General features: G+C 43.4%; 1 protein-coding gene across 1 annotated transcript in view; it reads right to left on the reverse strand.

Annotated features, from left to right (window-relative positions):
- Nucleotides 1-1,432, reverse strand: part of MFSD10 (major facilitator superfamily domain containing 10) — a 111,609-nt gene extending 110,177 nt beyond the window's left edge. Inside the window, exon 1 of the mRNA XM_044417695.1 lies at nucleotides 1,376-1,432. The gene's annotated coding sequence lies outside the window, so the exon portion shown is untranslated. The remainder of the gene's footprint in view (nucleotides 1-1,375) is intronic.
- Between the last annotated feature and the right edge of the window lie 9,433 nt (nucleotides 1,433-10,865).

Below are 10,865 nucleotides of genomic sequence, written 5' to 3' on the forward strand. Positions count from 1 at the left end.
AGTGGCTTATATTATTCTTCAAACACAGACTTTGAATCTCAGCAAATTGAAATTAGATGAGGAAGAAAATAAATGAAAAATGAACATCTAAAGGAGACTGATATACTTCCTCAGCACTTCTGATATTAATGTTAGACTTAACAGGTGCAGTATAACTGCAAATTTACTTGTGACATATTTCATAAAGAAACTGTACTGCATTAAAAACGTAAGTCCTATTTTGCAGCAATTAAACATTTCAAGTTTGCTATACTTTCACACTGTTATATCTTTCTTCACCTTCTGGATTGTGGAAAATCCAGGTATGTACACACTAAACTGTTTCCAGCACAATTAAAATGTTAATCCCATCTTCATGCAAAGGAAAGATGCCACATGAGGGCTGTGAAGCAAACCTGAGAAATAAGGATTTTAAGGATTTTAAGAATCTATTTTTATTTTCTTTAAAATGCCTCTTAGGGATACGTTACTATTTTGCAAGCTATACAACAACAATGCTTCTTCCAATTCAGACACTAGATTAACAAAATATTGTCCAGTGTCTCTAATGTAGCTTTGGAATTATTTGCTAAAATAATACCCTATAACACTGTGCTACTATTCTCAAGAAACTTGCATAACAGGAATAGTAATAAAAATAAATATATTTTAAAATAGCAGAGTGGCAAAAGCATATATTCAATATAATTAACGCCAATTCAAACAATACTGGGAATATTAAGATGCAAATACAGCGCTGGTTAATACAACATTGTCCTTTTCGATCTAAATGGCACAGAAACTGAAATGAAATATATTAAGCAAAGAAAGTTATGCTAGCCCATAAGAAAATTTCAAAATTCAGAGTCAGGTAGTACCTTTATTAAGACCAAGTAAAATTGGGGGCAGTATGCAAAAATTGGGGGCAGTTTTTCGAGATCTCCAGATTTTGACATTCAGGAAGATTCTACAAAACGGAGGAGGAAGGCGGAAGATTGGAGTGGCGACTTAAATATAGTCCCATTCCGGCACTTCCAGAATGCAACGCTCAACGAACATGCCCTTCCATTTAAAAAAGGAACACTAGATTGGGTGCTCCCTCTCTCGCTCTCCCATTGTCGTAGGTAATGAATCAGCGTGCGCAGAAAACGCAGCCAAACTGTTGATCGGTCCTCGCCTCTTGCACCCGGTGGGGAAAATCATCAACCCGCTTATTCACTGGAATCCCCCCGTCCCAAACTCTCTAGCTAGTAGAAGCAAGACCAAAAGGAGACAATAACGCAAAAAGAAGAGCTTTTCTGCGAAGGGCTGGAGAGGACGGGTGGGCAGAGAGAAAAGGAATGCCACGCAACGAGGCGGGCCCGCCCGAGCCCTTCTGCGATACCTGCAAGCCCACCTGCAGAGAAAGTCGCCTGTCCGCCTGTGGCTGTGTTTCCGGCCAGTCGTGAGTGCCGAATCAGGGAGGGCGTGCGGCTACCCTTCCTCGCGACCCAGCTACCGTAGCTGCTTCTTCCTCTTCCGGGCTGGGACTGCTCCCTGCTGTTCTTCAAGGCCGAAGGAAATCTTGCAAAACCACTAGCTGAACATCCGCCCAACAAGCATCCCAAAAGGACATGCATCACCAGATTTAGCAGTGCTAAACGAGCACACATAAAGACACCACATCCTCACAACTTTAAGACAAAATAGAGTACCAATGAGGTGTCCCCAATAGTTTTCCTGTTCTGATGAGCAGAATGAAGTTCTCATTGGTTGCAACAGCGCTCCTGTGAGTAACCCCTCCACCTAGACAAGAAAGCAGCAGTAGGAGACCCTATTTCCTCTGCACAAGTATTAAACCCCTTGCAAGCAACACACCATGAAGATTTTCCTGATCCAGTACTCTCGTACTTTCCTTCACAAAAGAACATTTTAATCCCTGAGATATCTCACCTTAAAAAATGAGGTTTCCAGTTTGGCAAATTAGCTGAACTGTCAAAGAATTACAGCCCTAGAAGGAATCCCAGTGACTTTTGCATGTTCCCTAGATTTCTCAGGGGCACTTGGGGTACATGAACACCCCCAAAACTCCAAGTATCCTGCAATCAAAGGGTTGAATGAGGCCCAAACTTTCACAAGGAAGGATCACTACAGACTTTGAAAACATTTGATAGGATTTTGACAGCAGCCAAATGCTTGCAAAGTGGGGGATCTTTTTATCTGCAAAGGGGGGGGTACTGGACAGGATACGTGCCCTATTCTAGAGTCCCCATTGCTACTTCCAAGTAACTGCTGACACCTGCAATTGAGCAAGGACTCCAGAACATTTATTAAAACAATTTCTACAAATATTTACAAAAATTAGGGGCTCCCTCATTTTTTAAAAGTTGGACAGTTTGGAGGGGCAGCTTATGGTTGTCAAAAGGTGAATTGTGGATTTGTGACTAGTGAATCTGAGAATTTTTTTTAACAGCCAAAAAAGTTGCAATGGATCTGAAAGGGATTGCATCAGGGCTGGAGAGAGGGAAGCCTCTGCCAGCTATCCCCAAATTCTGCTTTGACACTTTTGGGGTGGCTGGCAATAGTGGTTATGTGGTAGCCACTTGGCAAGTGCAACTTTTTTTGGGGGGGGGTTACTCGTTCAAGTGGCACACTCACAGATGGGGGTTGACCTATGATAGGTTGTATTAGCTGGTTTCAGACAACAAAACAACCCCTTGTGGGTGAAACTACTCATGGTTGAAGCCACAGGTAGTCAGGGTAGCTTATACTTAAAACTTATGCCACCCTGTCAAAACCCACTGTTCACAAAACCATGGCTTATACACGGTAGTGCAGGGGTCTCAAACTCAACTTACCTGGGGGCCGCTGGAAGTAGTCTGGGTGAGGCTGGGCCGCATCAAGTATTCCACCACCGTGGTGGTGGTGGGCCGCTCACCCCGCGTCGCTCCCAGAGGCCGGCCCGGGTGCCGCCGGTGCTTTGAAGGCCGCAGGGCCCCTCCCCTGTGCCCCGGCGCGCAGCTTAGAGGGAACATTGTGCCCAGGGTAACGACTCACGCAGGTGCGTGTGAGAAAAACGCGCAGGCCGCACTATCACTAAACTTTGATATCAAGTGGGGGCCACAAAATACCATCCCACGGGCCGCAATTGGCCTGCGGGCCGCGAGTTTGAGACCCCTGCTATAGTGGAAACAAAATTGTGGCACTAATTAAATTATGGAGAGAAGTAGACATGGAAACTCTGCACATAGCAAGAAGGAGGTTGAGGATGGAAAACTGAGGTACTGTTATGTCAAGGGAAACAGAATAGAATCATGTGAGCCGGTTGTAGTTTTCCTGGAACTCTAAAAATGGAATGGCTGTGGTATAAGTGCTTTACTTCATCCTTTTTTGGGGGGTGGGGCATGACTGCAAGTTGACTCCAGTTCAAAACATTTCATAGAGTTTTGAATTGTTCTTTTATGTCTACCAGCTTTTGATAGTTTAGGGTACTTGTAAGTGCCATGATGCATTTTTCCTTGACCGAAGGAAAATTTAATATTACTGCCAATTATGTTCTAACGTAAACCTTGAGATCCCTCTCTCTTGAAATTTAGGGTGCTCCGCTGCATGTGCTGTTGCATGATCAATCACTGCTTTCTAATTGATAGTGGATTATGCAAGGTTTAGTTGGGCAGGAGGGAGTTGTCTCTGATATCATTACCACATTCTTTGTGCCCTTCCTGATCCACCAGAGAAATGCACATTTCTGAGTAACTTTAGTCTGGGCAATTTTCATAAACTGACCTTTGGCTGACCAAAAAAAAAAGGAATGTGCATCGTACCTTTCTGATGTATTTGGTACAAATTTTTGAGGTGCCTTATAGTAGGCAGAATGGAAGAGGAGTTTTACTGGAAGTATTTAGAGGCCAATAGAGGACAGACAACATGAGAATAGCCACAAATGCTGAGGTGTCCAACTGGATCCGCTAATAGCCTGGGTCATTGATTCAGGATTGAAGTTGCTTACAAGCCTAAGTCTGTCCACTGTCCTGCTAACATTTTCAACACATGAGCAGGAAGGGTTTTTTGTTTCTGCCTTTTCTTTTGTGAGGTTAGGCTCTGGTCTTCCTACATCAAAGGAAGCTGAAAAGGACAGAGCAAAGTAGGCTCTACCCAAAAATAGCAGCAGCGTTCTTGATATTTAATTGCCATTGCAGTGACAATGGGTGGTTGAAAGAAAGTAGGCATTGAAGGCACAGAAGGAACTGTGTTTGATACTGTTTGAAGAACATGGTGGGGGCAAATAAGGCAGCAAGGGTAAGGTTGCACAAGGAATCTGTTTGGGAGTGGGAATCTGACAGGTTCTGTAAGCTCAACTCTTTGGAAACTGGCCCACTTTGTAGCAGTCTTGAGTCGGAGTTCCTGGTAAGGGTACTTAGTGCTTCTGGGACACTTCCCAGCAATCAAGCTGCACATGCTGTTTTAGCAGCACCCTTCTTCTGTGCCTAGGACAATGTGGAAGGAGGTTGGTTGCTGGGATTACAAGGAATGGTGCAACACGTGACTATTAGCAGTGCCTTTTTTTCTGAATCCAGCAGGTCACTTTGGGGTTGCAGTTGCCAGTTGCACAATTGGGGATGTGCAAGCATTTGTGGACTTCATCTCAGCATAGCTAGCTTTGCAGGACTGGGCCAAGCATAAGTAGACATCTGCAGATGCTAGAGGAAAGATTTCTGATAGGGTTTATCACAAACGTACGCATGAAGGATTCTGTAGTTTGTCGTGTTAGACATTATTGGATGTTACCAAAAGAACAAGATAAGCCATGCTGGATCAGATTAAAGGTCCTTCTGCTCTAGCAGTCTGTATACATGGTGGCAAAACAGCTGTCTACAGGATACCTCAAGCAGAATGGGTGCAAGACTGCCTGCTGCTCAAGCCCCCCAGCAACTGGTATATGCAGGCATGCCATCGCTGCTAAAGGAGGTAGCACACAGCCAGCCACTGATAATCTCCTCCCTTTACCAGATGTTGTGAGGGCTCAGCCATGGGCAGGAGAGAGAGAGAGAATGAGAGAGAGAGAAAGTAGGGGCAGTTAGAACAATGCTGTGTCTCCTTGGAGGAAGACAGGAACAGCAGGAAGGATGCAGGCTGGAGCAAGGCTGGGTCTACTTAGAGGGAGGCAGGAATAAGGGAGGCACACAGATTCTTGTAGCCAAAGCACGAAGAGTCCTGGGGACGGCTTGCATTGCTGTGGCAAAGAACAGCAGTGCTAGAAAGCCTTTTATGCTGGCCTCTAGGACCTTCAGTTGTAGTGCACGATTGCTTCCCAGCTGTTTGCCCACAGAGGAGCTCTTGGCTATACAGACACTTGCAGGACCAAACAGGCTCTGATCCTCATAGAATCATAGAAGAGTTGGGAGGGGCCATGAATGCCATTGAGTCCAACCCGCTGCTGTTGCAGGACACCATGTTACACCATTCCACTCAGATGGCCATCCAGTTTCTTTTTGAATGTATCTAGTGTAGGAGAGCTCTTTAGGCAGCTGGTTCCACTGTTGTATTGCTCTGACAGTGAGGAAGCTTTTCCTGATCTCTAGCCTGAATCTGGGTTGACAGTGGAATCCTGACAGAACTTTTAAAAAAAGCCAGTGGAAGTGAAGTAGGTGGTCAGAGCTGTTGTAACAGTAGTTGTAGCAAAACCATAGTACATAAATCAGTGTCTATAGTAAGAGTGCAGGGACATACTATTCCAGGCTATTTGAAGTAAAGCTCAGCAATGCATTTGAAGCTGCTTTTATAGTCCAGTTGAATAGTGGAAACACAGAACAAGTGCCAGGTCTTTTATTTAACACTTTTGTTTACCATCTCATAGCCACATGATGGTTGACATGGTCTTCATGGCAAATCCAGCTTTTGTATCATGCTTAGTTCTTCGTCATGATCTCTGTGCATCACACATATGGGTGCTGCACCTGTGTGGTGCCTATTTTTGGGAAGATTCAGCTATAACGATTTTTGGCGGGAACTCTGCTCCCCCTCCCCCGATATAAATTGGAGGGAGTCCCTGCCCTCCAATCAGTCTGCTTTTGACAGCCTTTCGCTGTGCCTTGGGTTCTCTCTTTTGCTTCATTCCCTCACAAAAATCTACTTTACCTCACTTGTCTGTAAAACTTATCTTACAACTTTATCCCAAATACTTTACTTCCTCAATCCCTGACCTTCACCACAAATCTTATCCTCTCACTCCCTTTCCATTTCCCCTTCCCTCACGAACAACCCTCCCCACTGCCAAAAAAGCAAAAAAAAAAAACCCTTCTATTGTCTCTCTTCCCCTCATTTCCTTTTTACTTTGCCTTGATGGTGCAGCATTCTGAAGATGTACTCAGTGCAGAGTGAAGACGTTGCCCATTGATACTCATTTGCTCTGCTTGATTTGTCTCGGTGAAGCCCATCGCATGGACAAATGTGTCCATTGCCAGGCCTTCACCTGGCAGGCTTGCAAAAACTGGGAGAATCACCTCAAGAAAATCCTCTGCGATAGAGCTTTGTTGGCGATGAGAGAGGCTACTGTGGCTCCACCTGCTGGCCTTTCTGCCTCCAAGGGAGGCGCTCCTCCCTGTACTGAACAAGGGGAGAGCACTAGACCTGAGAAAGTGTGCTTGGGATGGTTTCAGTCTCCTAAAAGATGTAAGGAGAAAAGGAAGCAGCTTGAGACCGAAGGGACCGTTGAGGCTAAGCATCCCAAGAAAGATAAGCCAGAGAGGAAGCACAAGGAACACTCTCTGGGACAGAAAGACCTGCCATTTCCTCATGTGATGGCATTGAGCACCTCAGTACCAAGTGAGCCTCTGGTTCATCTGCTGTCAATCTGGACAACACCGTGACCATCTCCATGTCACATACTGAGCCCTTCTCCATGGCCATCACTGAGATCTTGATTCAGCCCAGTAAAGTCTCAAGCTCCAGAAGTGAAAGTGTGGGCCTCGATATCAGAGGGAGAGATTTGGGAGATGCCTATTCACTCTCCAGCACCTTCTGAACGTTCGGTGCAATTGGTTCATGAGCATCACAAACCAACCCACCCTCCCACTCCGACTCTCAATGGGCATTTATCCCTGGAAGCCTCACCAGGATTGATCCGCCGGCTGCCCACTGTGAGGTTCTGAGGCAGTGTCAGGGCTCCATCTGCTGGTCAGAAACCAGAATAGCAGGCTCGGTCTTTGCAGGACTGGGTCCACGGCTAACTGTGACCACCTGGGCTGTTATCAGCTCCACCTGGGAACCCTGGGGGAAGAGCTATATAAGAACCAGCTCTTCCCTCTAGATGCTGCCTCAGCAACTCTTTGATGTTGTTTTTTTATATGTTTTATTCAAAATAACCATAAAACAAAAGAAAACAAACAACAACATCTATCATCAGAAACATCGGACCTGCTGGGTCAGCCCCCACATTTTTTTCTATTTATGATAACTTAAAAACATATTTAAATCTCTACGAAGTCCCGTTTCTCTAGCCAATAATAAAAAGAGTCCCAAGTTTGATAGAAATCAGTATCTTCTTTCTCCTTCAATGACAAAGTCAGTCTATCCATTTCTGCACAGTCCAAGATCTTTTTTAGGATCAGTTCATCGGTGGGTGGTTCTTCACTTTTCCAGTGTCGAGCAAATGTAATCCTTGCCGCAGTAATTACATGTAAAATCGAGTACATTTCTTGTTTACTAATATCAACAGGTATAATGCCTAATGAGAAAACTTCAGGTTTAAAAGCTAAGGGTTTTTGTAACATTTCCTCAAGCCATTTATGTATTTTAATCCAATACTTTTTCGCATTATCGCAAGTCCACCACATATGATAGAAAGTACCCAATTTATGTTTACATTTTCAACATCCATTTGACATATTTGGAAACATCTTAGCTAATCTATTTGGTGACAGATACCAGCTATAAAATATTTTATACAGGTTTTCTTTATACAAAGTTGCTAATTTTACCTTAATATTTCTCTCTCACAGTTTTTGTCATTTTTCAAATTCAATATTTTGTGCTCACGTTATCATATTTTCCTTAAACTGTTGATCTTCCATTCTCCTATCAAGTAAGAAATTATATAATCTTTTAATCATTTTCTCATCTGATTTAAGCATCACCTGATCAAATGCTGTTAAATCTTTATAAGAGGCCCACATTTTATAGTTTTTAGCATATCTCGATTGCATCTGCACCTTATGCCACCAAGAAATATTAGATCCTTGTTCCTGTGTTTCTTGATTCAATTTCAATCCTCCATCATTATCCAAAATGTCATCATATCTTATGATCGCTTCAAAGTTCAATGCATTTGGATATACAAGAGCTTCCATAGGTGAAAGCCATCTTGGTAATTTATTGTACAATTTTGTCTTTAACTTTTCCCACACTGACATTAATGATTTCCTAATATAGTGACTTAAAAAAGAGCCATGTAACTTAGCCTTTTCATACCACATATAAGCATGTCAACCCATTTGCAAATCATGCCCTTCAAGATACAAGATTCTCTTATTTCTTAAAGTTATCCATTCTTTTAGCCATGTTAAAACAGAAGCTTGATATTACAGCATCCAGTCAGGGAGACCAAAGCCCCCTTTCTCTTTAGCCTCCTGAAATATTTTTAGATTAATCCTTGGTTTCTTCTTTCTCCATAAAAATCTTGAGACTTGAACATTTAAATCATCAAAAAAATTTCTATCAATTTTTATGGGAATCATTTGGAATACAAACAAAAGCTTTGGTAATATATTCATTTTAGCTAGTGCTATTCTTCCCAGCAAAGATAATTGCAAATCACTCTTAATATCCTTAAATAGATTATCATAATTGTCTTCTTTCCGAGTGGTACATTTAGCTGTAAGATAAATTCCCAAGTTTTTAACCTTTTTAACAATCTGAAAGTCTACTTGTTCCACCAGAGTTTTTCTCTGGTCCTGTGTGAGATTTTTTACTAACAATTTCGTCTTTTCTCTATTTATTTTTTTCCCAGTAACCTTGCCATATTTTTCAATCCTTTGTAGTTTAGGCATTGTTACTAATGCCTCCATTATGAAAACTAGATCATTTGCAAATGCTTGTAATTTATAGCTTTCATCTCTGATTCTATTACCTTTAATGTCGATATCGTCCCTGATATTTCTGTTTAACACTTCTAAGATCAATGTAAACAACAGAGGTGAAAGCGGACATCCTTGTCTTGTACCCTTTTGTCTATCTATAATATTTGTAAATTCTCCATTGATTGTAATCCTAGCAGACTGCTTTTGATAAATGCTTGATATTACATTAATGAACTTTTCACCAAACTCGATTTGAGCTAGCTGTTGCTTCATAAATTGCCAGTTAACAGTGTCAAAAGCCTTCTGTGCATCCATGAATAATAGTGCCATTTATACGGTTTTTCCGTATATATCTCATAATACTCTAAGATGTCCAGGATAGTTCTCAAGTTATTCCTCATTTGTCTTTTCGGTAAGAAACCATTTTGATCTGAGTGAATAAAGTCTGTTAGATATTTCTTCAATCTTTCTGCCATTATGGAGGCAAACATTTTGTAATCCACTTTTAATAGTGATATAGGTCTATAATTTTGAATCTGCGTCAAGTCCTTGTCTTCTTTTGGTATTAATGTGATATTTGCCTCTGTCCAAGTATTCGGTATTTTTGCATTTAACGATTTTGCATTACATATATCCTTAAGAAGCATAGCAAAAATTCCTTCAAAGGATTTATAAAACTCTGCTGGTAGCCCATCCGGGCCAGGAGTTTTGTCGTTCTTTTGTCGTTTAATTGTGTCTATTACTCCTGTGATTGTTACTTCTTGATTCAATACTTTTTGGTATTTCTCTGGTAACTTTGGTAGGTCTCCCTTTCGGATATATTCGTTTACTTTCTCAGTTGAAATCTCATCATTCTGGTCATATCTCCGTTGGCGAGAAAAGCCTTTGGGAGCACGAAAGTTAGAATACAAAGATCCGACTGAGAAGCTCGCGTAGCCACAGGACTGGGAGGGGGTGGTTAGGAGAAGGGTGGAGGAAATGCACGGGGTGAGGCCGGATCGGCAAGCGAAAAGAGTCCCATTCGGGGCTGCCAGGAGGTAGGGGCGTGCTGTGGGGGTAAGGAGTAAGGTAGCAGCACATTGTGGATCATCGCGGGGCCCACCGGGACCCGTAACACAGGTCCCTTGACCTGAGAACTCTTCTAATGTTATAGAGGAGTAGAGCCCCCACGGGCAGGCACTCCCATAATTCTCCGAGTAGGAGATATTAGGAAAGACGGAAAAGGAGGCCTTCACTCCTACCCCAGTGTAAAAAAGGGGGCTGAGGACTCAAGCATAACTAACATGTTTCGGTAATGTTTGGGTTGGTCTCGTTGAGGATTTGAAAAACTGCAGACGCTAATGTAAATGAGCGGCTGGATGACAGTCGGCTAGCAGCCCGGGCCGGAGCACGCTCTGTACAAGGGGCAGGGATGCGGTGAGCGGGGGTGGGGGTCACCAGCTGAGGGCGAGGGAGAGCCTGGTTGGGTCCCACCAGGCCCCAGGGTCGTGAGATAACCTGTTTCCGAACCGTGAAAAGTGTGCCTGGATCAGGACCATACAGATACAAGTGCAGTCCCCAGGTTTTACCTTTTACCCAAGAATCTTCTCTGCCTCGTTTGATCTTGAGGCTCAGGGGGTTACGTCTGCCGGTCCCTGCCTGGCCAGCCTGCACCCTTTTCACCGTGAGCCAAGGATCCTTATCTTGGCTTTCCAACCAGGTAGCGAAAGTCTCGCAACCCCATCGGGTGCAGTAGAAGTAGGGTGCATCACCGCAAGCGGGGCTCCCATCCGATGGACAGCCATAATATTGCTCCTGCGACAGTCCCCTTTCCAAGGTATCAGTTCCACA

This window comes from Varanus komodoensis, unplaced genomic scaffold, assembly GCF_004798865.1.
Source record: "Varanus komodoensis strain SLA01 unplaced genomic scaffold, ASM479886v1 scaffold9, whole genome shotgun sequence".
Lineage (NCBI taxonomy): Eukaryota > Metazoa > Chordata > Lepidosauria > Squamata > Varanidae > Varanus > Varanus komodoensis.